Here is a 9927-nt window from a genome sequence, read left to right as displayed (position 1 = left end):
ACAACTCTGAGGTCCTTATTAGCCCAGAGGAATCTACATAATGAACCTTACTAAAAGTAGCCTTTATCTGCCATTAGTTTTCCAGTCTATTTATTCTGCCACAATTTGCCACCCCTGGAAGCTCTAAGTCCTTTTTCTTGGTCTTCCCACTTCCCTGAAAATGTGTTGCTTTGTTAAGATGCCATATAAGCCCATGTTCTAAACACCCATATAAGCTACTTCTCACTAAGTGCCCCCATGCATATGTGAGATGCACATGTTAGTAAACTTGTTTGTTTTTCTTTTATCAATCTGTCTTTTGTCAGTCTAATCCACAGAGTCATCACTGAAAACCTAACATGATAGAGGAAAAAGATTTTTTTTTTTCCCCAAAAGAATCAAAAGGGTACTGCATTTGGATTTAGAAGACTTAAATCCAGGAACGTGGATCCAGTTCCTGGCTCTGCCTTCGTTATGTGGTCATAAGTCAGCCATCATGAGCCTCAGTTTTCCTCGTCTATAAGAAAAAAAGCAATAGCTTTTGACCTACTTGACAGGACTATTATGAAAGGTGAGATCATGCACATAATACTTCATAAACTTGAAGTGATAAGATTAAGTATTTTTGCCCTCTGTCTGGAAGTTCCTTGAGGGCAGAGGTTGTGGTTTATTTGATGTAAAGTTAAGTTTATTGTTATGAGTAACTTTATCTTTGGCAATTCTTAATCATACTCTCTGGGACCATTGCACCTCTTTCCACTCATCTTTGTGCTGGCTGTTCCTATCTTTCAAAACCTGCTTTGAGAAATCTACAACTCCAGCCTCTTGTATCTTGATCAGAATAGAGGCATACTCAGGCTTGAGACAACTGGAGTTTCAATGTACAGGCCACTAGGGAAGGAAAGATATGGCTGACCCTTGTCCAAGGAAAGCTACAGAGTTTTAAATGGTAGACAAGAATTAGAATGAGTGTCCAGTGATTCAAAGGGGCTAACAAATTAGCCTTACTTCAAATTAATATTCATTGGAGAAGGTTCTAGGTAATAGAGTGTCCAAAGGATAGTGTGACGGTAATAACATGTTTCCAGGCAATCCATCAACCAGAAATGGTAACCAGGTAACAAAGAATCAAAAATTTTTCATGAGCCATAAAATTGGGCCAGAGTTTCATTTGTGGTATACAAAGTTAACTGCACTTTGTTTTACTTTATTTTTAACTTAATATGTGGTACAATTGTTTCTTGTCAACATGTTCTTCAGTTTCTAAATTATAAAGGTAGCTATTTTATCTACTTTTAAAGTATTAATGATTATTTCTTTTTATCAATAACTGTTTTCAAATTTAAGGATACTTTTTGCCTTGAATTGTATGTTTTGTAAATTAGTATCTCCCTCCATTTTCTTCTTGTCTGTGTTTTGTCGATAAATATCCTTTCTTCGCTTTTTGTCACATTAACTCTTATACGTTGTTTTGTTAAGAGGCAGATATTTTGCTTCTACTTTTGCCCACGATGAAGAGTTCTGTCTTTTGGGGGTGGCTCTACCTACTCACAATTACTATTTTGTTTAAATGTTGTCAATTTCCTTTATTGTTTTCTTTTTATATATGAACTATTTATATATGAACATTGTTTGCTTTTACTTTCTACTGTGATTTTGAATATGAGCTCTATGTTTTGTAATTCTGATAGAAGTCACCTCTGGGTATTACAAATATTCCATATATGTTTTTTAAAGTTTAATTATTTTGAGAGAGAGAGAGCGAGAGATAGAGAGAGTCAGCATGAGCAGGGGAGGGGCAGAGAGAGAGGGAGAAAGAGAATCCTAAGCCGGCTCCGTGATGTCAGTGCAGAGCCCATTGTGGGGCTCAATCTCATGAATTGTGAGATCATGACCTGAGCTGAAATCAAGAGTCAGATGCTTGAACAACTGAGGCACCCAGGCATCCCACAAATATTCTATATTTTTATAATAATCAAACTCAAGGATAAAATGGTAGATTAAAATATTATATAATTAAAATGGGGAGTTTATTCCACTTTAATTTCTTCTTACTCTCTCTCATTTCTCTACCATGATTCCCTTGTTTCATTTTTTCATGTGTATTATACAACTGAACTCAGGTAATTATTGGTAAACCATGAGTCTTACATTAACTATCTTTTATTGTAAGCGATCCCTTGATATGTATCATTATATATTAAAGCTTTAATTAGACTTAGTTCTGTCTTTAACATGTTTGAGTGCTCATCACTATCTTTTTAAACATACTCATACTCTTAGATGTTTATGTTGGTCATCTTTTAATAAGTTGGAATACACACCATCAAAGGATTTTTCTTTCAACAAAGGTTGGTAAGTGATCTATTTCTGAGTCTTTCTATATTTGAATGTGTCTCTTTTGCCTTCATCAATGAAGAAAAACTTAGCTTCATATGAAATTCTTTGCCAAAAGATGTTTTCTCTCTCGAATGTGAGTACACATAATTTTATGTTCTTCTACATTTATTTTGCTGAAGATAAATGCAAAGTTTTCTTCCTTTTTAATGATAAACAGTTTTGAAATGTATTTTTATTTTTCTATCCATTTATTCAACAAAGCTTTATTGAGCAACTAGTATGGGGTCAGGCTTTTATCTTGTCCCCAGGCTTTTATTTTGACATGGTGGGGAATAAAGTAGACAAGCATTTCTGTCCTCATAGGATTACATTTTTTCTTTTAAATGCTTTTGTGATTTTAAATTTTATGATTATATTTAATTTTTTGTTCTTAGATGTATTTTGTTTGATCTTTTCATAAATTCTGCCTGACCTGAAGCTAAGGTAGCTTTCTTAAAACAGTAAAAGCAAATGTATTTTCAACTCCAGACTGTTATTTCTACTTATGCCTCAATTTTTCAATATTTTTGCCCCCTGGGGAAACCTATGATTCTCAGCTGCATCTTTATTCTCCATTATGAATGTCATCTTTCCTCTAAAAATTTGTATAAACTTTTAATTTGCTTTTACATTCTGAGAGCTGTGCACAATTAGTTACTTTACACAACTTATTAGCTTTCTGAATGTCAGTTTTGCTATTCAGTATTTCATTTCCAGGTTTGATTTTTGCTGTTATTGGATTTGGTTCTTTATTCCCACCCTGAGCCTTCTTTCATGTATTCTATTGCCTTTCTTCCCTGCTGATTCATTTAAATGTCCCTTTAAATTCTGTTATTGCACTAAAATATATGTATAGAACAGTAAATGTATCAAAAAATACACCTTGATGGATTTTTACTATGTACAAACAACTGTGTAACCAGCTCCAAGTTCAAGGTTCAGAAATAACATCACCAGCTCCAGAAATAACCTTCATGCTCCTTTCCAGTTATTATTGCCCTCAGAAGTCACTCTATGGTCTTTTATTTCATATTTCCCCCTTATTTCTTCTTCTTCTTCTTTTTTAAATAGATGTCATGTCTACTTGAATCTCAGGGAGATTGTGAAATATTATTCTAAAATTTTCTCCAGGTTCCTGTAGTAGATTATCTTCAGAGACATGTTCTTTTACTCAATTTTTGTGATGCTTCCTTTTTCCTTTTGTTAGTGTTTTGTCATACCCCCACCACCTTTTTTTCCCCCTCCTAAAATGAGGAAACATCTACTCAAACCCACAGTTGGCTAAAACCACTTATCTGGATTTCCTGTTGGCGCTTCATATTTGTAAGTCGCCTGCCGATTGAATCCATTTCTCAGGTCTTCAGCTGATTATCAACAGAACTTAGATTGTCATCAATTGCTGCCCTATAAGGGTGAGATCTTCCATTATCCCCACTGCCTCGTTCTGTGGTGTTTTGAACAAGGTAAGGACTGAAACTAAAATCTCCACTTTCACCCTGCCAAAGTTCAGTTTTCAAAACTCCTACCTGCTGTGGTCTCCTTGTTGGGTCCAAACCCATCAGAGTGTATTCTGCCCCCTCTGCCTTCACTTTCTGTATAACCACGTCTATGTCACCAAACTGCAGTCTTGACATTATATAGAACAGTTTGGGTACTGACATAATAGTACTCTGAACACTTCTAAATGTGACAGCCACAAAGTATTGGGAAGACCAGTGAATTTAGAATCATCCAGGGCCTTCCTTCTCCCAAGGTAGTCTCCTGACCAGGAGCATTAGCATTCACCGGGGATTTCTTTGAACTCAGGTCTCACCCAGACCTACTAATCAGAATCTGCAATTTTACAAGATGCCTTAGATTCCCGTGCACATTAAAGTTTGATTAGCACTGATTTAGAAACTTGAAAAATATTGGTATCTAGTCTTACCCCCCAGATACTAAGTGTTTTTAGAGTGAAGCCATGTACCAGTATTATATTGCTGCTGTAACAGATTACTGCAAACTTACTGGCTTACAACAACATTCATTTATTATTTTATAGTTCTGTAGATCAGAGGTCTAATGAGCTCACCTGGTTACTCCACTTCATGTTCTCAAGGCCCATATGAAGTTACAGGCAGGGTTGTGTTCCTTTCTGGAGGCTGTAGGGGACAGAGCTTCTGAGTTCATTCAGGTTGTTGGCAGAATTCCTTTCTTTGCCACAGAGGAACTGGGATCCCTGTTTCTTTGCCATGGAGGAACTGGGGTCCATGTTTCTTTGCCATGGAGGAACGGGGTCCCTGTTTCTTTGCTGGCTGTGGCTGGGGATCATACCCAACTTGTAGGGACCTCCTGCATCCCTTGACTCCTGGCTTCTTTGACTTCAAAGTGAGTAGCCATGGGGTTTGAGTTCTTCCAGTGCTTGGGATCTCTGTGATCTCTGCTTCTGCCCCATCTCGCCTGCTTTTCTTTCTGCAGTGTTATCTCTGATTCTTCTGCCTTCCTTATCTGCTTCTAGGGCCCATGCAATTTCACTGGCACACCTAGGTCACACTGGATCATCTTCCTATTTTAAAATTAGTTGACTAGTGTTAGCCTTAATTCCATCTACAGAAACTTTCACAGCCACACTTAGATTAGTGTTTGATCAGATAACCAGGGCCTGGGAATATTGAAGAGGGGTGGGTGGTATCTTTAGAATTCTACCTACTTCAGGCCATTTCCAGGGCCTTTTAATGTGTGGCAAGGGTTGAGAATCACTGATAACAATCCTCTGATCTAGGGAGAGAGCAAAAGGTATTTTCCCACCTTCTTCTAGGTATGCAAGAGTGCTGTGATTTATGAAGTAAAAAAAAAATTATCTATTGTTCAGTTGATTGATAGCTATATCAGCCTACTCATTTTTTCTCTGCAATTGACACTGGCCTTATTTTTGGAAGGAATAACTCTAGTGGTTATCTATAGGTGTCTGCATTTGGACACCGTCATGGACTAACTATGTGTGGGTGTGTGCCTAGAGAGAATTGGAGAGAGGCAGTTACCAGGCTAGCCTGATACCAAAGTAGGCCATAAATCTCCACTAATTGAAACTGAGATTTTACTACTTTAATTTTTATTTTCCATCTTTCAAGCAGGAAAATCAGGACTTAAAGAGACTAAAGGTTTTTGCAAAGGCACATGTCTATCATGAAAGGAGTTACCTGGGCTGCTGAAACATCAACCCTTAACATTCACCTTCTGGGGTATTGAGCTTTACTTTGTGTAATCTACTTTTATTTCTTTTGAATCTCTAGTACATGATTTTAACTTGAAGGGGGAAATATGTGATCGAGAATAAAATATGCGATTTTGACAGAGCTGGTTAAATTTCTGTGAGGAAAAGGGGTGTTTGGGGGTGGTGAAGCCCTATGTGCACTTTATCAAGTAGTTATTAGCAAACAGGGAAAGGTTAGGTTTGAATCTAGTGCAAAAGTTCAGGGTAGATTGAGATTTGAAATTTCATAACCTAGGGTCAATATTGAGCTATTCTAAGTCCTAGAGACAGAACTTTGAGAGAACTATGTGTATTTTTACTTTCAAAGACCCTTGATAGAAAAATTAAGCCATCTTTTATGGTTCCCTTCTCCACAGGTAAGCCCTGTTTAAATAATGGATGTCTTTGTCTTTGTTTTTGCTGAACTATAAACTGGCATATTTAATTAGCACTAATTCTTAATTATCAGGGTAATAGGAAAAGGGGAAAATTAAAGCATTTAGAATCCCTTGATAATCATTTTAGCCACAGGGAAAAAAAAAATCAAACTGTTCCCTCCATTCCTGGTTCTTAAAGCTAGACTTATTCACATGCACAGCCTGCTTATAACTTACAAATGCTGGATCTTGACTTTGGAATAACTCAGAAACCTCTGATTCTTTACTTGTGATTTCTTTTCATTCACTCTTGTCTCTATGACCATGAAATTTGACTTGATAATTTACTCTTAGATTCCAACCTCTGGTCTCACAAAGTTAAATGATCTTTCTGACCCTCTCTCTCGCCACCTAGGACCTTGGCACTATTGCACAGTTTTTACTTGTTTCTTTCTAAGCCTTTATTGTATTATTTAATTATTTATATTTTATTTTATCTTAGTTACTTTATTTATTATTTATTATTTCTAAAGATTATTTGTTTCTCAGGCTTTTATTCTCTTGGTGAGGACTTTAGACTCCACTTCTGATTACAACAAACAATCCCAGAATGGTAGCCTGGCTTGGCGAATTTCAGCTACTCTTTAAAAGGAAAAGGTGAGAACGTACTTGGTCATTACTAGGTCACTAAGATCACTAGAATTAAAAAAAGAGATCTAGGTTTTGTCACTTTTCTCTATTGTTGTATACTCCTTCATTATTTCACTCATAATGATCAAAATGAGTTCGGTTTAGAAAACAACAGTATAGATAGTAGCCACATTGTGTAATTGGCTATATTCTTTTTCATATTCATAGAGATATAACCTAGGTTAACATGAGTACCAAAGCCTAAAATCACAATTTTAGGACTAAAATGGATTTTAGTGAGTCAGTAATATAGATTAGTATTTGTTGCATGAGAGTTTCTTGAGGATTCACCCCCCTGAGAAGCTAACACAGGAAGTTAGGCAGAGGAAAGACAGATGGGTAAATGAGGGCGGTGCTAGCCTCTCCATTTCAATACTATCATCTCATTTTGCCTAAGTGTCAACCAAGATTTGTGTTTGAACAAAGGCTAATGTGAATTAAAAATATTAACAACTACGGATCTGGTTCATTCATTCTCCATTTAAGGAAATAGAGGCCCAAAGAAGTCAAGGGAATGAAATCATAAGAATGCCAGAGACTCTCAGCTCCTATGCCAGCACTGACCCACAAACTGTATTCTGGTGAGTGGTTTCCCCAAGCAATTAAATGTAAGTCATAATCCTCATGCTTCCTTAGATAGCCTAGTAAATTATATGTGGATTTCATACTTATAAATTGTTAAATAAATTTTCTAATTTTATGTTTATATAGGAAGCCTGGTGTATTTTTTGTTCTCAGAAATTGATAGACCTTTCACTGTTTTTCATTCCATAAAAATTCAGGTGCAGGGTGAAGAGAATACTGAGATAAATAAAATATGTTCCTAGACCTTTAGAAGTTCATTGTTTAATGATAGAACCTATTTTGGGAGGTAAAAATTATGGAACTCTGGCATCATAGACACTCAAGATTGAAGGTAGTTTAATATAATTTGTTTTAATAGAGTTTAATCAATTTAATGTAATGTGAACAACAGATATTGTTGCATGAATGAATGAATAATGTTAACATGCAGTGTTTCCATTTAATTATCTTAGAATTGATGACAATTTTTATGCTTGTCTACAGCAGCCATAGACATGAAATTATAAATATATTAGGAGGTAGATGCCAGGATTTTATCTATTTCCATTATTGGAAACTATGTCATATTTTCTTTTCTCTATTTCCTTCATAGATTTATGAAAAATAGCCTTTGGTTACCTCTAAATTGCATCTGCAACTTCCAAATATATAAAGGCCAAAACTTGAGTTAATTACTATCGTTAATCTACGTAGTTAATTCCTAAGTATAGTGAATTCACTTTGTAAAAATTTTGTATGTGTTCACATATATTCTTGTAGATATTGCTATTTCACAAATTCATTCACTAATTGAACAAAGAATTTTTGCTATTTCCCAGAGACTGTGCTAGGAATTAGTTTCTCTACCCTCAAGGAACTTGCAGCAAGCAGCAGTTTCTTTTGTCTTATGTTTTCTTCTACAGATAGAAACAGTGAATTGTGCATTGGAAAAAGATGGTGTCAACAAATTATAAATGCATAAATACATAATGAAAGGAAACTTTCATTATAAAGCAAACATATCATTCCAGAATAAAATACACAATGGATGTCTTTTGAGTTAGAAAAGAAAATATGTTCTTTTGCAGTACAAACATAGGGCTAAACCCTACAAATGAATATGAGAGCTATAAAGATCTATTAAGAAGCAACTGTTTTATAAAATGAAATCATACGTTGGATACACTTATCAGCCACCAAGCTAAAGGTAGGAGCAATAGAATCTCTATAACTCAAAATAAAATCAACACGTTTCCCCTCTAAGTGAAGGTGGCAAAGGGAGCATTATGGACTCGTTTGCAAACTTATACATAGTAATTTCTGGTTTGATATTTGCTCTTTCTTACCTCCCTAATGTAGCATCATCTAGATTGCCTCAAGGTAATCATGCACGGGAGACCACTTTTGGGGGAGTTATTGGGTCTCCAGTGAAGGGAATCAAAACTGATCAAAGGAAAAGAAGGGATGCCTTGAATTGTTTTGTAATGACATTCATTTCTCAATGACCTTCTACCACATCATCCAATTTTTAAAAAAAGAATAAAATTCAGCACAATGTGCAACTCTCTCAGTGAATGCGGGGGTTGGGGGGGGGTGTAGAAATTAGGTGTTATCAAGCAGGATTTCAACATTTTGTCGCCCAACCAAAGATTTAGGACATGACAGTTGGAATAACTTTGAGCCTTGGTGCCCTACACAGCTATTAAACACTAGTTAGTGTGTAGATATGTCCTCAGCTGGCAGATGAAAAGGTCTAAAGTTCAGATTGTTTCAAGAAGTCATAATGAAGCCAGGAGAGCCATGTTCTTTGTGAGAGAAATGTCAGCGCTTGAAAAGTCTCTTAAACTGTAAAGGACACTTCATTACATAGAAGAACTGACTTAATATACTTTGCAAATGACTTCATAACATTCAATTTTGAGAATCATTTCCATTCTTTTATTCACAGTACATGGGGAAATTAGCTGAAATATTTATCTTTGCTTCTCTCTAAGTTTTATAGCACTAGTCAAAAACTAATTAGACTCTGGCAATTAGATCCTGCATATATGCTTCCCCCCCCCCCCCACTCCTCCAGGAGTTTTCCTTGTTATGCAGTTATGCAACTTCCTCTGTTGCAGAGAGTGGTCTATTTAGCTTAAAGGGTTTTAGTTTAGATTTTGTTTGTTTTTTTAAACATCAAGCTTATTTATTCTTTTCATGTATATCCGACAGGTGGTTAGGAAAAGAAGAAATGAAGGGAGCCAATCACCAAAAGCAGTAAGCATCTAATGAAACATGATCCATAAAGGAGAAAGAAAGATTTATCATCATATTTGATCACTAGACAGGCAGGAGTCTCCCAGAGATGTCTCCCAAACAAGGCAAGGACTGTTATAGAACAAGTTCAAGTATAGTATTAATCTTTAAATTCAGGAAAGTGGTTTTCTCCCCCTCCCCTGCAGAGTTTCAAAATGTGTATATCTGCAAGACCTGCTCTCCTAGGAGTTCTCCCTATTGGAATGACTTGCTCTGGTGGTTGGCTTCCTCTTTTGTATGACTGATGGGTTCGAAAATTGGGGGAACTTTCTGGAATAGGAAGCTCAGTAGTGCATGCGTTAGCTGAATATTGCTCCTAGCCCAAGAGAAAGATACTTTCCTTTGAAGCTTTTTTGCCCCCTGGGATTCCCTCTGGCCATGTGAGAGGCAAGATCATAAGGGTCAAGA

General features: G+C 36.2%; 1 long non-coding RNA gene across 2 annotated transcripts; it reads left to right on the top strand.

The window, feature by feature from the left end:
• The first annotated feature begins 311 nt into the window (after positions 1–311).
• On the top strand, positions 312–9578 carry LOC122198500. Of its 2 annotated transcripts, none has more exons than XR_006193019.1 (5): positions 312–550; positions 6517–6624; positions 7440–7573; positions 8145–8428; positions 9436–9578. It is a non-coding gene; the product is annotated as an uncharacterized LOC122198500 (long non-coding RNA). The 2 variants fall into 2 exon arrangements; XR_006193018.1 differs by lacking the exon at positions 312–550 and adding an exon at positions 5477–5579.
• Positions 9579–9927: the final 349 nt, after the last annotated feature.

This window comes from Panthera leo, chromosome C2, assembly GCF_018350215.1.
Source record: "Panthera leo isolate Ple1 chromosome C2, P.leo_Ple1_pat1.1, whole genome shotgun sequence".
Lineage (NCBI taxonomy): Eukaryota > Metazoa > Chordata > Mammalia > Carnivora > Felidae > Panthera > Panthera leo.
This window is presented reverse-complemented; position numbering and strand designations above follow the sequence as displayed.